This window comes from Pleurodeles waltl, chromosome 3_1, assembly GCF_031143425.1.
Source record: "Pleurodeles waltl isolate 20211129_DDA chromosome 3_1, aPleWal1.hap1.20221129, whole genome shotgun sequence".
Classification (NCBI taxonomy): domain Eukaryota; kingdom Metazoa; phylum Chordata; class Amphibia; order Caudata; family Salamandridae; genus Pleurodeles; species Pleurodeles waltl.
In genome coordinates this window covers 1,222,157,521-1,222,170,409 of record NC_090440.1, presented here as the reverse complement: position 1 = coordinate 1,222,170,409, position 12,889 = coordinate 1,222,157,521, and the positions used below count along the sequence as shown (strand labels likewise).

Here is a 12,889-nt window from a genome sequence, read left to right as displayed (position 1 = left end):
CCCAGGGATATATGGGAACCATTGGAGCTTTACTTCCTGGCCCAGGTTTCTGACTCTGCGGATGCTACAACCCCATATTAGTGGCTTGGATACTCACAATGACACACTATTATATGGTAACCCGTACATGCCATAAATCACTGGGCTGTAATTGTGGACCTGACTGCTGCCCGGGGGCAACCCATCTACCGCTGTGTGTTTCCTTGACTACGGAGGGGGAGCCCACACAAATAATACCTATGTAAACACTGAGTGACCTGCAAATCAGATCCTTGTATGATATATTGTATTATGCCTATTGCTGCTTAACTGTCTCTGGATGTTTCAGATGTGGGAGGACACAACTCAAGCTGACATTAGAGGTCATACTTACAAGATGGTATGATGTTGCACAAGAGCGTCGTACTAGTTAACTGTTTTTCTTGGTTTAACTGCGTGACATATGTACTCTCCATGGACAAAACAAAAATGCTAATAAATAAATATTTTATATAATAAGAATGGATAACAAATATATCTTACTTGGTATTTTTTTCTGCCATCAGGTTCAGACGTACACCAAGAGAGCTTGTAGTTGGTCATATTCCCTACACCTTTTTTGGGCCGCACAGTTGTATTGTGACACTGATGTTTCAGAAGAACAGTCTATGTTCTGTCATTCACTGATTACCTGCCTCCGTCAGCAACTGTGAATGCAGGCCAGAAGAAGGTGATGGAATAGATAACCTTCCAAATCTTCCCTCTGAGCTATGTGAAGTATTCATTATTGGATTACCACAACATCTGCAATTTGTTATTCACCCCCAACCGTGAGTTCTTCCTTGCTTTCTGCTCCCAGAAGGCCCTAGGGTACCAAAAATGTAGGGGGTGGGTACACCGCAACATGTATGCAACATGTACTTTCAGACATCTTCTCTCGGACTCCAAACATCTTTGGTGAAGAACGCCTCTTTGGGTCCAAAGCAGTGATGATGCAGGTCCATCCAGCAGAGCCATCAGACAGTCGAAAGACTGTTTCCTGAAGCTGCTCAGAGGACAAGAAAGAAGAGCAAGTCAAGCTGCTGCTAAAAATAGCTCGACCTTGAACCAAGAAAATGTTGAGAGTAGCAAACACAACACTGATCTCAGAGACCAAGCGGCCACACCCTGGTTATACAAGAAATCTTGCGCTGGGATAGAACACTGCTCCTGTGGAAGTCGGGCATGGATCCTTGAGCTCAGACATAAAAAAATGCAACCTCCAAGAACTCTGTTGTCTTTGCTCTCCTGTTGGCACTGAGAAAAGGCTTCAGAATCAACAAAGCCTCCACCAAATGGTGCTGAGCCTTTCCTGCCACCGATACCTTCTTCGAGTGCTCTGAGAATACCAATCACAAGTGAAGTAGATACCAAAGGCACCACCAAAATCAGCAGTGAAGATCCCACTCAATGTTGAAAGCTTCATTGACAGTCACATCTAAGGAATCTGGAGTTACTTATTTTACAATGACTCCTGGAGGAATTAGACAAGAGGTAGAAGCAATTCACCCGGTCACCAGGAAGATTTAGTCTAAACTACCTTTGCCAAAGTCATAGACACTTCCTCAAAGGTCAAATCTGGTCTTTGAAAAAGAATCCTTCTCTGGCCGTTTTGGAGCCGGAACCAAAGAAACAATAGGACAATCTCAAGCCCTCTCTCAAATGTTCCACCTCTTTCCCCCCGAACCTAGTATCATACGTTGGAAATGGTATATTCAAGACAGAGCTCGAGCAGGACTAGCAGGCACCGCCGCTGTGCACAAACAGCTGTCACAAGCCCCAGTGCAGGATGAGGAAAGGTTGCAGGAAGTACCACAGACAAGAGTCACCAGTGAGATGGGGTGAGCCATCTGAATCCTTTTCCCCTGATGATAGGAAGCATGTATGGTTCAGACAAATATGTGGGGGCTAAAATACATTGGAAAACAGTGTCATATAATCCAGTCACTAAAAAGCTGTTGGCTACTACAGGAAAAGGGAAAAGTAGTTGTGTATCAGGCTCTAAAGCAGGAGCTGCCTGGAACTTGTCATATTTACACCGAATCTTGGTCCACTGCCAGTGGGTTAGCCACCTGGCTTTCCACATGGCATGGCCATAACTGGTACGTTCATTCCAAGGAAGTATGGGGCAAAGAGTTTTGCCAAGAAATTTGGGAAGTGCTGGAGCAAAGTACAGATATGTAGGAAAGTACCATCTTGCCTGGCATGTTACCCCCACATTTCACTGTAAGTATGTTGTTTTAGTCTATGTCTCACTGGGACCCTGCCAGGCAGGGCCCCAGTGCTCATAAGTATGTGCTCTGTATGTGTTCCCTGTGTGATGCCTAACTGTCTCACTGAGGCTCTGCTAACCCTGAACCTCCGTGGTTATGCTCTCTCTGCTTTCCAAATTTGTCACTAACAGGCTAGTGACTAAGTTTACCAATTCACATTGGCATACTGGTACACCCATATAATTCCCTTGTATTATGGTACTGAGGTACCCAGGGTATTGGGGTTCCAGGAGATCCCTATGGGCTGCAGCATTTGTTTTGCCACCCATAGGGAGCTCTGACAATTCTTACACAGGCCTGCCACTGCAGCCTGCGTGAAATAACGTCACGTTATTTCACAGCCATTTACCACTGCACATAAGTAACTTATAAGTCACCTATATGTCTAACCTTTACCTGGTGAAGGTTGGGTGCAAAGTTACTTAGTGTGTGGGCACCCTGGCACTAGCCAAGGTGCCCCCACATTGTTCGGGCAAATTCCCTGGACTTTGTGAGTGCGGGACACCATTACACGTGTGCACTATACATAGGTCACTACCTATGTATAGCGTCACAATGGTAACTTCGAACATGGCCATGTAACATGTCTAAGATCATGGAATTGTCACCCCAATACCATTCTGGCATTGGGGGGACAATTCCATGATCCCCTGGGTCTCTAGCACAGAACCCGGGTACTGCCAAACTGCCTTTCTGGGGTCTCCACTGCAGCTGCTGCTTCTGCCAACCCCTCAGACAGGTTTCTGCCCTCCTGGGGTCCAGGCAGCCCTGGCCCAGGAAGGCAGAACAAAGGATTTCCTCTGAGAGAGCCTCTGGAAATGCTTTGATGGGCACAGATGGTGCCCATCTCTGCATAAGCCAGTCTACACCGGTTCAGGGATCCCCCAGCCCTGCTCTGGCACGAAACTGGACAAAGGAAAGGGGAGTGACCACTCTGCCATCTTGGAAACAGAGGTGTTGGGGGCACACTGGACTGCTCTGAGTGGCCAGTGCCAGCAGGTGACGTCAGAGGCTCCTTCTGATAGGCTCTTACCTCTTGTGGTAGCCAATCCTCCTAACCTCGTAGCCAAACCTCCTTTTCTGGCTATTTAGGGTCTCTGCTTTGGGGAATTCTTCAGATAACGAATGCAAGAGCTCACCAGAGTTCCTCTGCAACTCCCTCTTCACCTTCTACCAAGGATCGACTGCTGACTGCTCCAGGACGCCTGCAAAACCGCAACAAAGTAGCAAGACGACTACCAGCAACATTGTAGCGCCTAATCCTGCCGGCTTTCTCGACTGTTTCGAGGTGGTGCATGCTCTGGGGGTAGCCTGCCTGCACCCTGCACCAGAAGCTCTGAAGAAATCTCCCGTGGGTCGACGGAATCTTCCCCCTGCTAACGCAGGCACCAAAAGACTGCATCACTGGTCCTCTGGGTCCCCTCTCATCCTGACAAGCGTGGTCCCTGGAACACAGCAACTCTGTCCAAGTGACTCCCACAGTCCAGTGACTCTTCAGTCCAAATTTGGTGGAGGTAAGTCCTTGCCTCCCCACGCTAGACTGCAAAGCTGTGTACCGCGTGATTTGCAGCTGCTCTGGCTTCCATGCACTCTTCCAGGATTTCCTTCGTGCACAGCCAAGCCTGGGTCCCCAGCACTCCGTCCTGCAGTGCACAACCTTCTGAGTCGTCCTCCGGCGTTGTGGGACTCCCTTTTGTGACTTTGCGTGGACTTTGGTTCACTTTTCTTCTAATTGCCTGTTGGGGTACTTCTGCGGGTGTTGCCTGCTTGTGTGAGGGCTCTCTGAGTTGCTGAGCGCCCCCTCTGTCTCCTCCTCCAAAAGGCGACATCCTGGTCCTTCCTGGTCCCCAGCAGCACCCAAAAACCTCAACCGCGACCATTACAGCTAGCAAGGCTTGTTTGCGGTCTTTCTGCGTGGGAACACCTCTCCAAGCTTCATCGTGACGTGGGACATCTTTCCTCAAAGGAGAAGTCCCTAGTCCTCTTCTTTCTTGTAGAACTCCAAGCTTCTTCCAACCAGTGGCAGCTTCCTTGCACCTTCAGCTGGGGTTTCCTGGGCTCCTGCCCCCCCGGACACTGTTGCGACTATTGGACTTGGTCCCCTTTTCTTACAGGTACTCAGGTCCGGAAATCTGTTGTCAGTGCACTGCTGGTGTTTGTTCTTCCTGCAGAATCCCCCTATCACGACTTCTGTGCTCTCTGGGGGTAGTAGGTGTACTTTACTCCTACTTTTCAGGGTCTTTGGGTGGCGTATTTTTCTAACCCTCACTGTTTTCTTACAGTCCCTGCGACCCTCTACAAGCTCACATAGGTCTGGGGTCCATTTGTGGTTCGCATTCCACTTTTGGAGTATATGGTTTGTGTTGCCCCTATACCTATGTGCTCCTATTGTAATTCTACACTGTTTGCATTACTTTTCTTGCTCTTACTTACCTAATTTTTGTTGTTTGTGTACATGTAACTTGTGTATAGTACTTACCTTCTTACTGACGGTACTCACTGAGATACTTTTGGCATATTGTCATAAAAATAAAGTACCTTTATTTTTAGTAACTCTGTGTATTGTGTTTTCTTATGATATTGTGCATATGATATAAGTGGTATAGTAGGAGCTTTGCATGTCTCCTAGTTCAGCCTAAGCTGCTTTGCTGTAGCTACCTTCTATCAGTCTAAGCTGCTAGAAACACCTCTTCTACACTAATAAGGGATAACTGGACCTGGCACAAGGTGTAAGTACCTCTGGTACCCACTACAAGCCAGGCCAGCCTCCTACAAGATACTGTTATCATTTAGATGTTCACTGTCCCGTTGATTTGCTAGAACGCTTGCAGACGACAGAGCTAAAATCTCAGCGGCAGAAGTGGCAACACAGGATTCTGACTTGGTGGGGATGGCTAAATGGGTGCACTAAAAATGTGGACACCTGGGAGAGAAAGCCACTTACAGGTGGGCAGAGATCAGAGGGATGCACATTCCCCTAGATTTGATAAAAACTGTGATTTTGCAATGTCCTATCTGTCAGCACACACAACAGAGATCTGTCCTGCAAACTGTCGGAGGTCAACTGGGAAGAGGAAAGTTACCAGGACAGATATGCCAAATTGATTACATTGGACCACTGTCGATTAGTTGTGGGTGTCAATATGCTTGCACAGTAGTGGACACCTATTCTGGTTACTTGTTTGCTGTCCCATGTAAACATGCTACTCAGTACAATACCATCAAAACTCTGGTCCTGTTAATGTTATATTATATTATGGAGTACCACTCCAGGTCCAGAGTGACGATGGGTCACACTTTAAAGGAAAATTGGTACAAGTCTACTGTGTACAATACAACATTGAGTGGATTTATCATATGCCATATTATCTACAAGCCTCAGGACTGATTGAGAGAATGAACGGCTTGCTGAAAGCCCAATTACAAAACTAGTAGATGGAACATTGAAAAACTGGAGAGAGCATTTAAATGAAGCCCTCCAGATTCTGAATAACATACCACTAACAAATGCTGAGACTCCCCTGATGAGAATGCTAACCCTCACTTTGCAGATACAGCCCCATGTGGCCACCAACACCATCATGTACTGGGAAATAAAACCTGGAGCCTTAACTCCTTACAGAGCCACACCAGAGTATTCAGGTCTTGATTTACATGCTTTAAAAGCGTACACATTGAAACCAAGAGATATGGCACTCTTTGAAACAGATGTTGGAATACAGATTCCCCCGGAGCATTTCGGATTGATTGCTCCCAGATCTGGGTTAGCACTCAAAGGTATTCAGTTCTTGGGGGGAGTGATCGATGCAGACTACCAAGAAGAAATCAAAACTATCCTTTTGAAGAGTGAAGACACTGACTTAATGATACATTCTGGAGATGGGATTGCCCAAATGGTGATTATCCCTGTGTATGGAGGAATAGTGAAAAAGGAGTCTGCCCCACCCCTTCTTACAGTACGTTGGGAGGGAGGCTTTGGTTCAACTGACAAAAATCCTGGTGCTAAGGTGTGGGTAGAATCCCCTAATCATCCTCCTGAACCAACAGAAATCATAGCTAAGGGCCCAGATAATGTTCTCCTGATTATGAAACAAGGAAAGGAAAAATGGGGGCATATCCCAGCTGACAAATGTTATTTGCAAGAATGATCATACTTGCCTCTTTTCCAGCTCATACTACGACGGGCTTCTGTTCTGAGTGTGCTGTGGGGTCTTCTTTTGGGGATGCGGGGTCAGGAGGGACCCAACACCCCCAACTCCAACCTGATTAATCGACCACATTGAGCGACACACCTGCTAGACGTGACAGAGAACATGTGGACTCACCTAGCATGAGTCGCGCTCAACCGGACATACTTCTGCATGGGAACAATGCAGAGTACTGTGGATGTTCTATCAAGCTGTCTGATTGCAATACCTACACCTGCAAGTGTCCTTTTGCATATTTTTAATGCTACCAACCAGGATGGGGATGTTGAAGAACATGACGTAAAATCTAATTTCAGTCCCTAGAAGTATCATAGGGACTGTCAAGAAGCAACAAATGAGAAGTGGGATAATCTCACTCAGATAATTGTATACAATATCACCACAGGCGATGTCTGTCACCAGATGTCCTGCAATCCTTGTAACGTTGGAAAATGTGTTCAACTACGTCTAGAAAGCACAACGGGGTCGTCCCAAAAGATCCCCCGGGAACATCAAACTCTATGTTCATACCAAGAAGATCAACATTGCAAAACCGTAATAATCAACCACATGGCTTGTCATTACTTGGTGACTGCTGCCAGTCATATTAAACATGTTAAACTACCAGTAGGTTGGCTCTTGTGTGGAAATTTTACTTACACTTACATTCCCGCTAATATCCACTGGATGGATTTACACCAAATTTGGCAGAAAGATAGCTCTTGGTCTAGAAAGCAACCTTTTTGTTATTTGGTGTAAATCCATTCAGTAGTTTTCTAGGTATTAAATGAAAACCAGAGGGAGGAGCCAAGATGGCGACAGGGATGGATGGCTAGTGCGAGCGCTCCATCCCGGCCCCGCTACAACTATCCTGAAGGACGCCCCCGTGGTGACAAGGAGGTGGGAACGACCTCCGATTAATCGGGGATACAAGAGGAGCCCGGTACCGACGAGGTGGGGGCCTTTGATCCGTGCCTTTCCTCTGGTTGGGAGTCCGGGACGCGCGACGCCTGCCATCTTGAGGTCGGAGAGGCTGGAGGCGCTGCGCGGTGCTCCGGGGCGCTGGTGCTTGGTCCGTGGACCTGTGGCCCCGGCGGGGCATCCCGAGCCTGTTAGGCCCTGAAGAACATGACGGAGAGAGGCCGTGAGGTGCTCCCCGCCACACGCATCTGTTTGGGTGGGGGCCACCACCCCAAGCCCACCTCTCGTAGCGAGGTTTGGTGCGCAGGGCGTTCACCAATCTGAAACAAAGCAGCAGTATGCGGGCGCGGCATGCGGAACTGGCCCGTGAGCCAAGAGGACGCCGCAGGGCACCCTAAGCCCGTGAAGCGCCCCGCGCGGAGACTCCCCGGGACCGGGGCCCCGCCGCGTGATTGCCTGAAGGGACACGGCCGGCGCTGGAGTCTGGAAACCCCGGGCACGGTAAATACAGGTGGGGGCAACTATCTCCTGGCCCCCACAGCACTAGAGAGGTGCTGTTACAGAACACGCAGACCGGACTGACAGGAACAGGGACAGCTGCCTAGGGATTCGCTCCCCTACATGCTGCAAAATAGCACTGCGTAACGGAGTGCTGCGGTGGTAGGAGTCCCGGAATATCGGCAGGGGCCCACTGACTACGGTAGGGCCGGCGTGGCCGGATCCGCGCTGCCCCTTCCCCCCCCACCCCCTCGCAGCCGTGTTCGACTGGCGGTGCGCCCCCCCTCACCCCCCCCCACGCTGGACTCGTCGTGGACAGGGGCTTGAACTGAGGGCCCGAGCGTACGGACCGGGAGTCAGAGGGAACAAAGGCTGGCACAACTAGTCCCCAGCCAACCTGCTCCAGACACTCTTTTCCAGTAAAGGGGACCACTGGGCTCCGACGCCCTTTTAACACCCTGAAAGCAAGCAGAGGCAAGACCAAGGATACCAGAGCTGCGCACCGGGACCAGCCGAAACCTGCCCCCCGGACGCGGAACTGGACGAAAGGGGATCACAAACTGAGTCAAAGTAGTGGGACAAAAGAATTAAAAAAAAATTTTCAAAAGGGGGGGGTTCTCGCCGCATCACTACACCTGGTAGTGCTTCATCGCAACCCACAAGACTCCCCACTGAACAAACACAATGGCGGGTAGGCTGAAATCAGCCAAGAACCAACACCGAACCACGCAAGGCCCTCCACCCACCGACCAACCGACAAGCCCATCTCTACAATCACTGGAGAGTACACTAGCATCACAATCTGCGCAACTAGAGAGGGTACTACAAGCAATAATGGATACTAAAACTTCCCTGGAGAGCAGAATCGACGCAGTATCGCAGGACTTGAACCTACTCCGTGTAGATCACCGCAAGCTAGCGGAAAGAGTTAAAACAGTGGAGGAAGGGGTGACAGAGTTATCCCCCAAGGTTCTGGACAACCAAAAACAGATCCAGCGTATGGACGCGGAACTGAAGGCACTATAGAAACGGGCGGAAGAGGCTGAGTGCAGATCGCGCTGGAATAATATCCGATTCTTGGGGTTTCCCGAAAATATGCAACAACAAAGCACAGAATTATTTCTAGAACAATGGCTAATCAAAGAGGTGCTAGGCGGGGCCCCATCCAAGCTATTTACTGTGGAAAGGGCGCACAGAATTCCGGGTAGGCCTCCGCTCCCTGGTCAACCACCCAGACCATTGATCGCCAGATTCCTAAACTTCCGGGATTGCGATGCAATCCTACAACAGTTCCGCAACAAAGGCCCATTTAACTATGAGGAATCAATCATTAACGCATACCCAGACTTCACTCAAGAGGTGCAAAGAAAACGCAACTCATATGTTAGGGTTAAGCAACGCCTGCGAGAACTCAACATTAAATACGCATTACTCTTTCCCGCCAAGCTGAGAGCGATCTCAGATGATCGCACCCACATATTCAACTCCCCGGAAGACGTCTGGACATGGCTACACGCCAAAGGCCTCGCGCGCATGGCTAATGAAGCGGAGAGAGAAGAAGAGTGGTCGACCTCGACGTCAAGGAAACGCTCAAAAAGACGCACTAGGGTCCAACCGTCCGCCCAACAGGTAGCGGAAGAGAGAGCAAAAGTTCTGAAAGAAACTCCTCTGCTAACACAAAACACTTTCGAAGTAATCAGGGAGCTACCTGAGATCAATTCGGACTCGGATACGATCAGCTCTGTCTCTACTATACTGGACGATGCAAAAGGCCAGAGGGTCACCCCCAGAACAGCTGACGATCTCTGACCACGCCCAGCGGAGCTGCTCAAGGTTCTGATGCTAGGGGATGAGTGGGCTGAACGTCCCAGAGACCCCCTGATGCGCCGTGGGCACATGGAGAATGAGCAACCTCCAAAATGTGTATCTTTTGCATAATCTTGTTTTCAAATGGCGGGGTTGCGATGCGAGCGCTGGCGGGGCGTTTCTTGGGGGGGGTGTACACGCCTTGGGGGCGTCCACTAACAATTGCAGACGTAGTCTGCGGTCTGGTGTGAGCCCCGCAAATGAGCCACATGAGACCGCTATGTTACCACCACCATGGAAATCCAAAAGGATACATGTTTTTTTCTTTTTATATTCACGAGTTAAGTAGTTTTATATTAGTAGACACGAGTGAGTGGGGTATAGTTGGGGGGGTGGGCAGTAGTAAATTAATAAAAACACACACTATAGAGCCGCCGCAAACATGCAATCACTGCTGGAACAAGCAGATATATTTAACAGCGTTATCAGAGGGGCAGCACATTGGAAGACCAGTGAGCAAGATTGAGGCAGACGAACGGAACCACCCCACACTTTCCCATGGCACAACAAAATAATCGCAACAGTAATCAATACGATATAATGACATGGAATGTGAGGGGAATGGGCACAACAAATAAAAGATCTCGTATTCACGCACGCCTCAAGCGACTGGGAACACACATTGCTATCCTTCAAGAGACACACTTACTGGAACCCGATCTGCAGGAAATACGCGCGAAGTGGGGCGGACAACTGATAGGCACAACATACTCTGCGTTCGCACAGGGGTACTGATATGGATTGCAGGAGGAGTCCCATTCAACCAATCAGCACACAGAATAGACCCAGGTGGTAGATTCGTGGTGATGGAAGGCCAGCTAGATGGCAGACAACTCTCTATAGTCGGTATATTTGCCCCAAATGGAGGCACAGCTGGATTCTTGGGTACTCTCACACTGGCATTCCTAGCTAACCCATCAGCCCCGGCTGTTTGGGGTGGGGATTTTAATAGCATACCAGACATCACCTTGGATAGATCCAGCGCCCCAACGAGCGCAGTAGCGAGGAAGAACATCATAACCCCACTGCAACACTGGGCGGGCGATTTGAGGCTTTATGATATTTGGTGCACAAAAAATCCCCATCAGAGGGAATACTCATTTTACTCACCCCCACATAAAATACACACTAGAATAGATACAATCTGGGGCACACAGGACATAGCCGTATTGGTAGTTGGAACGGAATACCTAGCGAAGACCATTTCAGATCACTCGCCGCTGAGGGTGTCACTGGACTGGGGCAGGAGCCGACGGGTGATCCCAACTTGGCGCTTACAAGTAGACGCGCTGCAGGACCAGGCACATGTAGACGCATTAAATACCACAATACAACAGTTCTGGGAAATAAATGACCTAACTGCGAACTCACGCGCTGTGGAATGGGACGCCCATAAAGCGGTGGTCAGAGGGCAGTGCATCACTACAAGTTGGGGAGTAAGGCGCACATTACATACCGAAATTGTCAAATTGGAAAAGGAACTAAGAACAGCGGAAATAGCAGCCGCACGGGGGGACTACCCTTACTCAACACTACAAGCAGCCCGCATAAAATATAACGAAGAAGACAGTAGACTCCGTTGCCACGACTACAACTACTACTTAACGCGCTTGCAAACAGAGGGCGACAGGTCGGGTAGAATGCTGATACATAGTAGGTACACTGTTCCACATATACTCAAATAGCGTAGGGCACCATTGGTGTCAGGAGCGAAAACCCTCAAGCATCACAATGGATGACCAGCATCATCATCGGGAATTGCTCCTCGCCAGGCCGGCGCTGCAACGCCCGACGGGCTCCCCTTAAAAAGGGGAGCACTCAGCCGTACTGTTCTGATAATAATTAGTCAGACAGTTATGCCTCTATTCAGGCACCAGCAAACGCTCGGAGAGAAAAAAGAATGTGAAACTAAAATTGATTATTCATCCTAAAATTTATATCAGACCTTTAATCAATATAGTAGGATGAAGATCAAGGTTAAAATCAAAAGAAAGTAAAAACTGAGTGTTGATGCTCACTTACTTTCAAAGAGCAACAAGATAGAGGGGTCTGCAATTTTTAACAGCACCCACAAGTTGGGGTCGACATGTTTCGCGTCGTATGGTCCAACAGGATCCAGTGACGCTTCATCAGGACCAAACTAATTTTTTTTATAATTTCTTCTCCAATTAAAAACGAAAAAAGTGGCAAAAAGGAATATATATACCGGTCACTTACACTACAAGTAAACTGGCTACGTCACTGTCAAGTAGCCCATCCCCCATTCGGGGAAAAAGGCTCCTTAAGAGGCACGTTTCAGGGACTTGGAAACACTACGGTTGTTCGCCAGGTCCGTTGCTAAGGACCTACCCTCCGACACGGCGTCTTGCACATGTGAAGAATGCTGGCCTGGTTACTGCTTGAGGACAAACAACACTCTCCCATAGGTGCCATCCGGGTTGATGCTCACACTACGGTTACCACACAGGCAGAGATAAATGAAAAGTTTAGAGACTATTACAAGAACTTATATACGAAGTGCACCTCGTGCACGGCTAGACAATTTGAGTCTTTCCTGGGGGGCACCCCCTTGCCGCAAATATCTCAAGCAGACAGGGACACACTAGAAGTCCCTCTCACAACGGGAGAAATAGATCTAGCTTTAACACAGATGCCCAGGAATAAATCGCCGGGAATAGATGGCCTCCCAATAGAGTACTACTCTACATTCTCGTCCCGCCTGAAACCCCAACTACTGAAGGTGTTTGAGGAAGCTTGGACCACCGTACAGTTACCCCCGTCCCACACAGAGGCCATGATAGTAGTACTCCCCAAACCGGGTCGCGACCCCACGGACGTAAAATCCTACAGACCACTCTCACTCCTGAACTTAGACTGTAAGATATTGGGTAAAATATTGGCCAACAGACTCGCTCCCATCATGCATACTCTAATCCACGAAGACCAAAACGGCTTCATCGCGAAGAGGAACACCTTTTTAAATATCCACAGGCTTCTGAGTGTAATGGGGGATACCCCCTCTGACGCATATGAAGAAATGGTGCTGTCACTAGATATAGAAAAGGCGTTTGATACCCTGGAATGGGATTACCTCTTGACTACAATGAGACAGATGGGAATAGGTCC

At 48.8% G+C, this 12,889-nt stretch overlaps 1 protein-coding gene across 5 annotated transcripts in view; it reads left to right on the top strand.

The window, feature by feature from the left end:
- Window positions 1-12,889, top strand: part of LOC138285067 (zinc finger protein 418-like) — a 389,919-nt gene that overhangs the window by 283,778 nt on the left and 93,252 nt on the right. The gene's annotated exons all lie outside the window — the stretch shown is intronic.